Source organism: Clytia hemisphaerica, unplaced genomic scaffold (genome assembly GCF_902728285.1).
Source record: "Clytia hemisphaerica strain Z4C2 unplaced genomic scaffold, Clytia hemisphaerica genome assembly, whole genome shotgun sequence".
NCBI lineage: Eukaryota > Metazoa > Cnidaria > Hydrozoa > Leptothecata > Clytiidae > Clytia > Clytia hemisphaerica.
The window spans coordinates 1,523,778-1,535,105 of NW_027103262.1; positions in this window are offsets into that span (position 1 = coordinate 1,523,778).

Below are 11,328 nucleotides of genomic sequence, written 5' to 3' on the forward strand. Positions count from 1 at the left end.
TTGAAAACTATCCCTTCCTTTGTTGTGATTTCAAGACATGCTATGAGAAAATACTACTAGATTTTGCAATCCTCGGATTTTGTGACTGGCATTGCGAAAAGTTATATTAATGAAGAAGTAAATCGCATTAATAGCACAGGATTACTGACATTGAGGGCCGATGAGGACGTGCTATGGAGATCAAAATATTGTCAAGAAGCAATTTTTAGACCCTTCAAATGAAATTTCAACGATATCTAGGTCTTAACAAACAAAATTTGGATCAATTCTGACGTCATTTGGACCCTTTCAATGCAAAATTTCAATTCTTTTTTTAAACCTCACCCTGATAATTACTGGGAATGTCAAAAAATTGACCCTGACAGGTGCTTCTGCTTTCAAAATTTATTGAATCTACAACCCTGTCAAATATTTACAGAAAAAGTGAAGCTGATGACCAGCGTATTTCTCCGTACCCTATCTCGTCTGAGTCAATCCTCTCCCCAGAGAAATAGACCCTGTTTTCGGGTCACCCTTATCTGCAGTTTTAAACTTACCTACTTACTTTCAAAGCAGAGCCTTTAAACATCTCTTTCTCAGCTACAAGACAGAAAGAACAATTTAAGAATGGCAGTGAATTTTATCTCTGTCAAAGAATTTTGAAATTCTGTAGAAAAACGTAGAAAAGCTATATATTATATCATACCTAAACACCTAACTAACATACTAATAAACTGGTACTCTTTTCAATGGACCGAAATATGTTAATATGTTTTTATAGCATAATCACTAATCAGTTGCGACAAAATTATAACGTCACGGGGAAAGACCATTTAGCATAGCCTAGGAAAAAAATATCAACTCATTTCATCTAAATAAGCGCCCCACCCCCTCATTGGCACCACTCATCAAGACATCACGTTAAACTTATTGCTCTCATTACAATCACGAAAATCCATCCTCAAAATCTGTTCATGACACTAAAATAGTAAAATAAAACAAATCAAGCTACTAATAATATCTCCCCTATCACGGATCACGCAAAAAATCACGATCACACCGTCATGCCGGAAAATTGTGATCTTACCATCACGTAAATCACTCAGGGGCCTCCAAAAGCGAAATTGAACAAGGATTTACCAAATGTGTAGGTTATTTGTATTATCCACTAAAACATATGAAACATATGTTTTGAAATATTTATTTCGGTAATTCAGCAACTCCAACGGAGAAAACACCCCTGTGTCACAGACCCAGTGGGACCTCCACCTTGAAAATTTGGCTATAACTTTGTTCCCATTTAGAAAAATAGTCACCCCCGCTCCCTGGAAAATTAAGTCGCAGTTTGTCGTCACAGTACTCATACAAAGCGATACTCTACAATGAGTATCACAACCAGTACTGTAGCCAAGAGGAGCGCAAAATAATATAAAAATATGATTTACTGTGTCATAAAAATCTGCTCTCCTACACAAATTTTGGGCGTCTCTTGGCTACGCTAAGGTATGAATATTACATATCATGCTGTGAAGACGGATCCTGATTTCATTCATCGCCCACTCAGCGAGAACGAAAATAACCATGGCAATCATCCAGAAACTTGGATGAAGCCGTACCAATCAAATCCCAAATAAGAAACTCAATCGTTCCGGATTCTCTGTATATTTTCCTCGCCTAAAGGCTAGCAAAATAGTGTACGGAAAAATCTCGGAACTCGTAAAATATTTTTCACATTGTACTCGCAACTGTCCGATTACTATTACATATTCTGAATGGCTAAAGCAAAACAAGAATGGCATCAAAATCAAACGCTTATTATTAACATAGAAATTAAAAGTCAGTTGCTTTCGGTTTCGTTTAGAGAAAGATTTTTGATTGTTGGCTGAGCAACCAGGCCAAGATCGTTCATATCTGTTTTGATCAACCTCCAATAAACTCAAAAACTCAAAAATCGATTGACTCCAACAGAAAACTTAACAGAAAACTACAATTTTTGAAATCGAGAAAGGATACATCCATCAAAAACATTATATTTGTATGTCAATATCGTCAATATATATTTTCAAGTTATCTTAACATGAACAAGTGTTTCATAATACGAAGAAAAAAAAACGTTCAAATTTTAGATTTGTTCCGATTTAATAAGCTAGGTTTAGTAGCAAGACACATAAGCCCCTGAGATAGATTTGTTTGTACTCATACGAAAAGATGTGATTCTTATAGCTGGAGTTGATTTTTTACCCAACCGAGACGTTTAAAATTATACAATTATTTACTGAATTTTACCTTAGATTCTTATCTTAATTGACTGGAAACTTAATTGTTGAAATGGTATAAAACACCCGATGAACAAGCTAAAAGCTGATATTTTCTTAAGAATGTTACTCTGCTAGAAAATATAACAAAATATTCTTACAGAAAAACGTTGTTTTACTTTCGTGATTTGTTGACATAACTCATTACCAACACAGTGATTTGTTTGTGATGTTTTTTCCTCTGTTTATTTTACGGTTTCACGAAATCTAATGTGAAACAAACATCACCAAAACCAAAAAGACAGGTTTAAGGGAGTTTCTAAACATCGACCAGAAATGACGACCACGACCAGCGACCACGACCGGCGACCAGATAAATTTGGGTTATCGAGTTTTTCCTCTTTCTCCACCGTAGAGTCTTTCTCTTATGATCATTTATTTATCGAATTGAAGAGTAAAGCTCACCCCTGTCTCACCTACAGTGGTTATAAAGCCACGTGCAAAACGTGTAGAGCAGCCATTTCAACGCTCTTGGAGCTTGAATAGAGTGTCAATTTCTATCCTTTTGTATTTTCGGCATCAAATTAATTAGTAGCAAAATTTGTGCTGGAATTTATTTAGGAAGCTTTATATTTGATCATCAGATCATTATTTTGTCAAAATAATTCATTTTGACAATGTAAGGAGAATAGAATAATTGATGAGATTGATATCTCTAAAACTGGCCTTCCCAGCTTTTTCCTACTGACAATTTCTATCTATTCATACTAAAGGCATCTCATTCGGTACAATTAAAATATTTGGTGTAATAAAGTTTACAGGCATCACACTCAATTGCCCTGTCAATATTTTTGTCAAAAAAGTGTCACTTTGTCTAGAAAATGACTGGTAAAGTCAAAAGTCACTTTTAGTATTCTCTAGCTAGAGTAATTCTCAGCCACGTGCTCAGTGGTTCATTTGAAAGCCACATCAGGACTCGATTTGGATGCTCTCTACGGTGGAGAGAACAGGTAAACTCGATAACCCAAATTTATCTGGTCGCCGGTCGTGGTCGCTGGTCGTGGTCGCCATTTCTGGTCGATGTTTAGAAACTCCCCAGGTTTAAGCGTCATAACACATTTTTTTATATACACGCTTTTTTTATTAGAGCATCTTTATTTTAATTGCGAACATAGCTTCGCGTCGGGCGTGAATGACACTGTCGGCCCGATAATCATACTGTGCGGGCCAAAAATGATAAGAACTATCTCAGACTGAACGCTATTGTTATATTATAATTCATATATAAGTCAAAGTACGCGAGGCTTCGATTGCCAAGAACAAATCTGACAAAAATGCTCACAAATGGTGAAAATAAGAACTTGTTAAGAAACATCCTAAGGCTTCAAAAATTTCGTCATTATGACGTCATCACAAATATGATTACTCGAGTTTTTTTCATGCCTTTAACTTTTCGAGTAAATAAATCAATAATAAATCATAAATCAAAAGTAAATCGTAAATCTCGTACATTTTTTTCGAGTAATTTACCCCTCGGGCTAGCGCATCGTGTGTACAGTGTAGACACTTTGAAAGACTTTGAAAATCGTTGGGAATGTTTCTCGTAAAAATTTAAAATGAAGTCTTAGTCTAATTTCAAAATAGTCTTCTATAACCTGAGAAATAGTAGAGGCGCTTCTGAAATTCTTTGAAATACCACAAATTTAGAAAGATGACGGATCACTCAAAATTCAATGTGGGGGGTGCATGAATTTTCCACAACCTATTGTTAAAATTTGTAAAAGTCATGGACACTAATCAAGGGGCAAGAATTACCAATATCATCTGTGTTCAGGCTAAAAATGTTGAAGCAAATATAAAACAGCGAAAATCAAAACGCTGCAGTAAAAGGCTTCAGACAGTACGGCTATTATCATATTGACGAAAATGTAAAGTAAATTTAAAATAAAATAAAATCGGGTGAAGTTAAAATCAGAACTCGATGATTCCATGGATGTCTACAACCGATATACCTAATGAAAATATTCCATCTGTTATTTCTAATGATGTTTGGTTACCTTAGTAACAACATTTGAAAATGAGACTAGAAGAAATTCAGTACTTCGTGAAGAGTCCAAAGCCAATCCAAATTAAAACATAAAATAAAACAAAAGAATGGGTCTAAAATATCAATTTTCATCAATAAAGCAATTAATCAAATCAAGAATAATAGTTTATCTCAATTATAGCAAATATCAATCCTTCCTTTTTCAGGTCAAATTTCATCAATTAAAGATTCTTGGTAAGAAACAACAATATAACCAAATCGAAACAAAATATATTCTAAATTTTTGATACTTTTTCTTCGTTTTTTTCCTGCCCGTGGGAATAAAATAAACTTCCACAACCATCAGCGACTAAACTAATAGTTTGAAAATAAAAATTACAATAAAAGAAACCTTTAAAAGTATTCGGTCAAAATGCACTTTATTGTACGATCATTGGTTAAGTTCCTTTGACTAATAATTCTTCTGTTCTATATTTTAGACCCCATTTACACGATGAAAAATCTTTCTTTTTTTTGTATTATTTATTTTAGTCTAAAGTTGACAGAAGTCTTTAATTAATTCGAAATACCTGTCGGGGTGAAATTCGTCTACCAAGCTATGTTTGCAAAAATCTTTGAAACTCAAATAGCAAGTCTTTGTCCACCGATCTTAAAGGTGTCAATTTTTCCAGGTCAGTCATATAACACATCCTTAATAAAGTATATAATTTTATATCCAATAAAGAGACGTATTAAGTTACCATTGTAATCCTGATTTTAATTTTGATAAGTGAAGTCAAAATAAATTTCATACCAGGATCATACATTTATAAGTTTATTAAACCTCTAATATCAAAACGGTAGATATAGTCTAAACGGGGCCTTATAAGAATGCTCCGAATGACCAATCAGAAAACGGTTCTCCAGATCTTCATTGGAGATAGAACCAAAAAATAATATGAGAAAAGTAACCGTTCGAAAACGAATAATGAAAAATACATTTTTCAGAGAAATGCTTTTGATACATGACTAAAACTTTATAATAATTTTCAAAGAATATTATAAGGAAATTATATGACCTCATGCTGATTTATATATCTTCCTAAAACACGAGTGACCCTAAATTGACTAAAAACTCTAGTGTTTAATATAGTTTCAAGGGAGGAATTTTCTACAAATAGCTAGTATCTAAAGTATCATTTTCTAAATACGGCCGTACGGAGGAAAAAAAAGAAGAAATTATATGCCCACGACGCGAGAGTAAATTTATTTCCTATCAAACCTAAAAATAGTTTCGATTTGTCATGTTTCATAGCAAAATAAAGTTTGTTTTCCAAGCAGTAACATAGACGGGGGAGTGCTTTCACTTTCTATTTTTGAAGTAGTTGCACCAAAAAGACTCTCTGCCATTGTCTCTTGGTTATAGGATATCGGTTGATTTTAATGTTCACTTCACACCCTTGCGTCTTGGGGGCGTGGTAAAACCTAAGAAATATTTTTTCTTATTGTGTTATACTACTGTGCCTGGAATATTATAGTCATTTTTAAGGAAATGACGTGTAATTTCTCTGCTAGAGGAGACCAGGGAATGATAAGAAGAAATCAACGCCAATGGCTGTAGCAAGAGGGTATATAACACCCTCTTCTCACAGACCCACTTTGAGACCTTTGGTCAAAAAATTTTTTTCAAAATATCGTCCACGGTGGAATATCATCCTCCAATTTTTAACCCCACTGAAAATAATCAAATAAACCAATCCTCACCACAAAATGTCATGCTATTTTTTCATCCTAACTGATTTTTCTGACTTGAAAACAAAAGAATTTAAATCCCCGGTCATAAAAAATATGGGAATATCAATACAGTTTCAGTCCGTTATTTTTATCCCCCCCACTGGCTGAAAAAATCATACCGGGTCTGTGAGAAGGGGGTGTTATATAGCATCTGGTTACGGTGCACGTAAGCTTGTGGCTTCAAACCCCAGTCGAGTCATACCAAAGACCTCAAAATGGTACTTGACACCTCTCTGTTTGATGCTCAGCAGCTAAAAAGTAGGGTCAATGTACCAGTAAAGACCGAATTTTGGGCTGCACGTACGGTCGTTTCTGGATCACGAATACACCCCTCCGAGATTGTTATAAAGTGTCTGTACAATACATCCCAGTGTCACACACCAGGTGAAATATTGGAATAATAATACAAAACGTCATCTTGTGACAGAAAAATAGCTGTTAATTCCTCCCTGAAAATAGAAATAAGGAGAGATGGATGAGTGATCTAAGGCCGTAAGGGTCGAACCCACTGGTCATGGATCCCATGAAAACAATCTAAATAATGTTTAAAAGTCCTAGATAATTGGACTATCCACATGGCGTTCTAAATCTTTCTAAAGACTATCTACGTAAAATATCCATTCTATCTAAATAACCAGGTTATCGAGACAGGGTTGGAATGATATCAGATGAGATGGAGTTTTTATAAGATACTTTAATAATTGGTCATTTGAAGCAATAAAAATGACGCATTCTTTAGAAAAAGTAACAAAATTGTTTTATTACTGGTTAACGACCAACCAAATCAAATAAGAGCTTGTAAAAACTCCATCTCGTCCCAATGATATCAACAGTCTTACTGGTCCATTGTTGATAATGCTTGATTTGCTTCAAAGTATCTTCACAGAGAAAATTTATCAAAAATCTAATTAAAAACCTCATAACAGAACCCTAGCTAGGTGAACTTTCCCTTGCAGAAAATTTTTTTTCGAGGCCCACCCCTTAATAATCGATCTCGTAAACTTCAGTTTTCAGCCATAAATGAAGAGATATCGAACACCTTTTGCATTTTTGACACATATTTCTTGCTAGTAAAGGCGCTAATTTTCACAATTTGAAATTCCAATTCAGATCAAGCCTTTACCCTTATAGTTGTTATTCTCTCCTACGTAGAACGACACTAGAAGATTAAAACTTGCGTCTGGCCCTGAAAACATTTAATGTTTGCTTTTTTAACCATTTTCCATCTTCATGATTACAATCAAAACCAGTCTGGATTCGTCACCAAATCAATACATTGTGTCTACGTCATTGACTTCCAAGCCCGATGGGCTAGACTCCAGACTCCATCCAGAACGACCACGCGTGGTTTTTATACAAACACCAGATTGAAAGTAAAATCTATTGCCAAATTTCAAAAATTCAGTCCTCAAAAACACAGGAACCGCTAGATACAACCCGTCGTCATGATTGCGGCGTGTTCTAGACGTGTTCTGAATGGGAAATAAGTGGCTTCACTTTTTCATGCCTGCGAAAGGTTAGAGATTCTACTCTAGCCCTTCGGGCTTCAAACTCAATGGTCTACGCTAATGAAAATCTATAGAAAAATCCACCCAGGAAATAAATAAAATTATTTGTCTGAGAAAAATGAGATTGTCCTCTTATTGAAAATCTTAAGTAGTGACATATGGTGTAAAAGAGGTTGTGCCAAAGGTTTTCTTTTTCGAAAATGAATTCTGAAATTTTTACTTCAAATGGTACTTATGAGGGAAATCCGTCCCTCTTAAAGTCTACGAAGGGAGCTTAATCATTAAGTCCCCAATCAAGGTGGTATTTCCATCAATAGAAAGAGTAAGTACTTAAATAGTGCTTTTAGAAATTCGACCCCACCCCCATCCTTGATAGGGCATACTAAATCGAAATGAAGGATATAATTTTTCTCATCATTTTCTTATGCTATTCAGGCCCTGGATTAATGTTTTTTTCTCAAAGAGGATGGACCTGCTTTTGTTTTTTTTTTAGGATGAAATTTCCAGGTAACCTTGTCACGACAGCGAACTTTTGACTGAATTTTTCTTCACAAAATAGGAAGGGTCTGTGATGTGTGATCCAGTAATCCAATCATTGAATCTACTGTCTTTATTTTTATTGCATTGACAAGACGACGAAATTCCATCGAAAATTACACAGAGGATTGCCACCGTACAAAACACAAAAACAAGTTCTATCACTTTTCTACCAACAAAGAGATTTACCCTGAGATGGGCTAGAAATTCATATTTCGTATTAAGAGATACATCAATTTGGAATGAGCTAGAGTTTTTATATGGGTGCGTTTAGACCAACTGGCATTTGTAATTTGGCATTTGCTCATGAGGGATTCGATTTTAATAGCTTTTCCATTGTATTTTCTGTCATGGCATTTAAGGAATCGTCTTTTTAAAGTCATTACTGAAAAGGTGATTCCCTCAAGTTCAACTTTGACAAATCAAACAATGAAAAGCATGGAATTTCTCAAAAACTGCAGTCATTAAGACTGAAACTTTTTGCCGTAGGGCTAGGCTATGGCAAATCTTGCAAATTTTACAATCTATAGAAAGAACTGAATAAAAAATGTGCAAATACTTTAAAAAATCAAAAATGTCATTTTTTCTCTTTGTTTTGGTTCCTTTGTTTGATTTGAAATGCCAGAAAAGGGGATTCCTTTGCTCAAAATGGCATTTCAAATGCCAACGAAATGCCAACACGCTGGCATCATTAGGCATTTGACAAACTGAACAATTGCGCGGAACAATAGAATTTAAAAGAATACTGCAAGCAATTACAAATGCCAGGCTGGTCTAAACGCAGCCTATGATGCTTTATTCATTAGTTATTTGAAATAATAGAGATGACGCGTTCTTTAGAAAAAAAGTAATAAAATCTTTTGTCTCAAGATTCAACGACCAACCAAATCATCGAAAACCTTGTAAAGACTCCATCCTGACCTATCAATTTAAATCAACAAAATATCAATCAACGACAAGAATGTTAAAAATCTCAGTGTTCCAAGAATAATATTTTTTTTTCAAAACGCAGGCCCCAGGGCCAAGATTTAGTAAAGTAAAATCTAAACATAAACTTTAATGATGTTGGTCCTGGGATCAAGGGTGCACAATAACAGAAAATCAAAGAATTATTATAATACTACACAAATTAGGCGAAGCCAACTTAATTTGTTGTTTTACGCACCAAGCTACCTAAAAAAGAGGGTTGGTTGGTCGGCAGAAAAATAAGAATAAAGTAGAATTTCACCTATAAAATCGGCTTAAAAGGCAATAAAAGCTACTACATCTTGAAAATAATGTGAAAAAGAAAATAAAAAGACACAAAAAAGATTCATGGATAAAATGAAAAATTGAACATAAAATTCTCAAAACCTAAGAAAAACCAAAAAACTACCAAAATTCTAAAAAATTAGACAGTCTGTAAAGCAATGGCGGCGTTAATCTTTGACCATTTTTTATCAGTTTAAAGGATTTTAGGCATGATTAAAGGATGAAAACTATCCATTTTTTACACTATATCCAAAACTTTACGAATATCAATGATTTTCAATGGAATTTTCAACAGTATAATACTGAAAGATGACATTTTTATGTAAATTTTAGTTAATACTTACTGTTTTGAATCCTGAATAGCGATTTTTACAAGTTTTGGCGTTATTTAATGGCCATAATTGGCGTAAGCCCAAAATTAGAATGTGGCGGAATAAGGGCCGGCGTAAAAGGGGCCGGCGTTAAATTAGGGCCGGCGTAAAAAGGGCCGATAAGGTAATCAAATTGCTCTCGCCCTATTATTTTCCTATTTTTAGGTATAAAAAAATAAGTTTCTCACGTCAAGATTCTATTCTTTTCTTGCTAAGTCAAAAACACCTTCTCATAGACCCACTGGGACCCGTTCCCACTGGAAAATTTGGCCAAAATATCGTCCCCGGTGGACAAAATACCCTACAATTTCAGCCCCACTGGAAATAACCAAATAAACGAATCCTCACTGCAAAATATTATGCTATTTTTCCCATCCCCACTAATTTTTTTGACTTAAAGAATTGAAATCCCCAGCCATAAAAAGATTGGAATATAAACCTCCATTGAGTTTTAGCCCGTTATTTTCATCCACACAGGCTGAAAAACTCCTACTGGGTCTTTGAGAAGGGGGTGTTCAAAAACTTGCGACTTTAATACCTCAACTTTGGAAAAGATTTAGGGAAATAGTTTTTGAGGTTTTACTAACTGAGCAGGGCCATGGGTGAGCAAAATATCTCAAACCATCTAATTATTCCTTCAAACTAGCATCAACAAATACCAAAAACAAAAAAATCGAAACAATATATTCTCAAATTCCCTTCAAGAAGTCACAAAACTTTTAGGATAGAAAAGAAAATTTAAAATTTCATTATCTCAAAGAAATAAAGACAAAATATTTTCCCGAAAATATTTCATTATTTTTACAAAAAGTATTCATGTTTCTTTGAAAATTTTATACTTATTCTATATTTTCTTAATTTTTAATCATTCTTTTTTCGCGGGGAATGGTTATCAAGATAAACCTCAAATTTTATAGTCGCTTAAGCTCGTGTTTTGTCCCATCATACGAGACTGTCCAGGATGTAATAAAAGCCAAGTATCAATTTCAAACCCTTTGTTATCAAATTTTTTATCTTTTCAATATACCGCAAAAAGAAACTTTTCGTTTAATTTTTTTTACAACTTCATTTTCAAATTTTGAAAAATATATTTATCCTCATGTTAACTTATCAATCCTTATCTTTATTAAAATGTTCAAGTTTTGTAATTTTTAGTTTATTTTCTTTATGAAGAAGTTTTCAATCTGATAATTTACTAGGACCCAGGGTGCACTTAGATGAAATGCATGATGGGTCTGGCGAGCCATAAAAAGTAATCATTTAGTCTCTAGGGTTTTATAATACACCCCTATCTCACAGCCCCGATGGAACTTTTTTCCTCAGTGGAGATAAAATTTCTATTGAAATCCCAATAGGGATAGAAATTCCATTGTTCCAATGTTAGAAAACCCAGTGGGATGTTTTGAGAATTCAATTTAAACATTGAATTTCGAGTGTGTATTAACTCAAAGTCAATTTCCAAGTGGGGCCGAAATCCCAGGGTATTTTCTCACCGGGGACGAAATTATTGCCAAATTTTCCAGTGGGGGTGGGTTCCCAATGGGTTTGTGAAACAGGGGTGTTATAATTAAGAATTTAAGAACTGATCCCTCAAAGGTTCATAAATT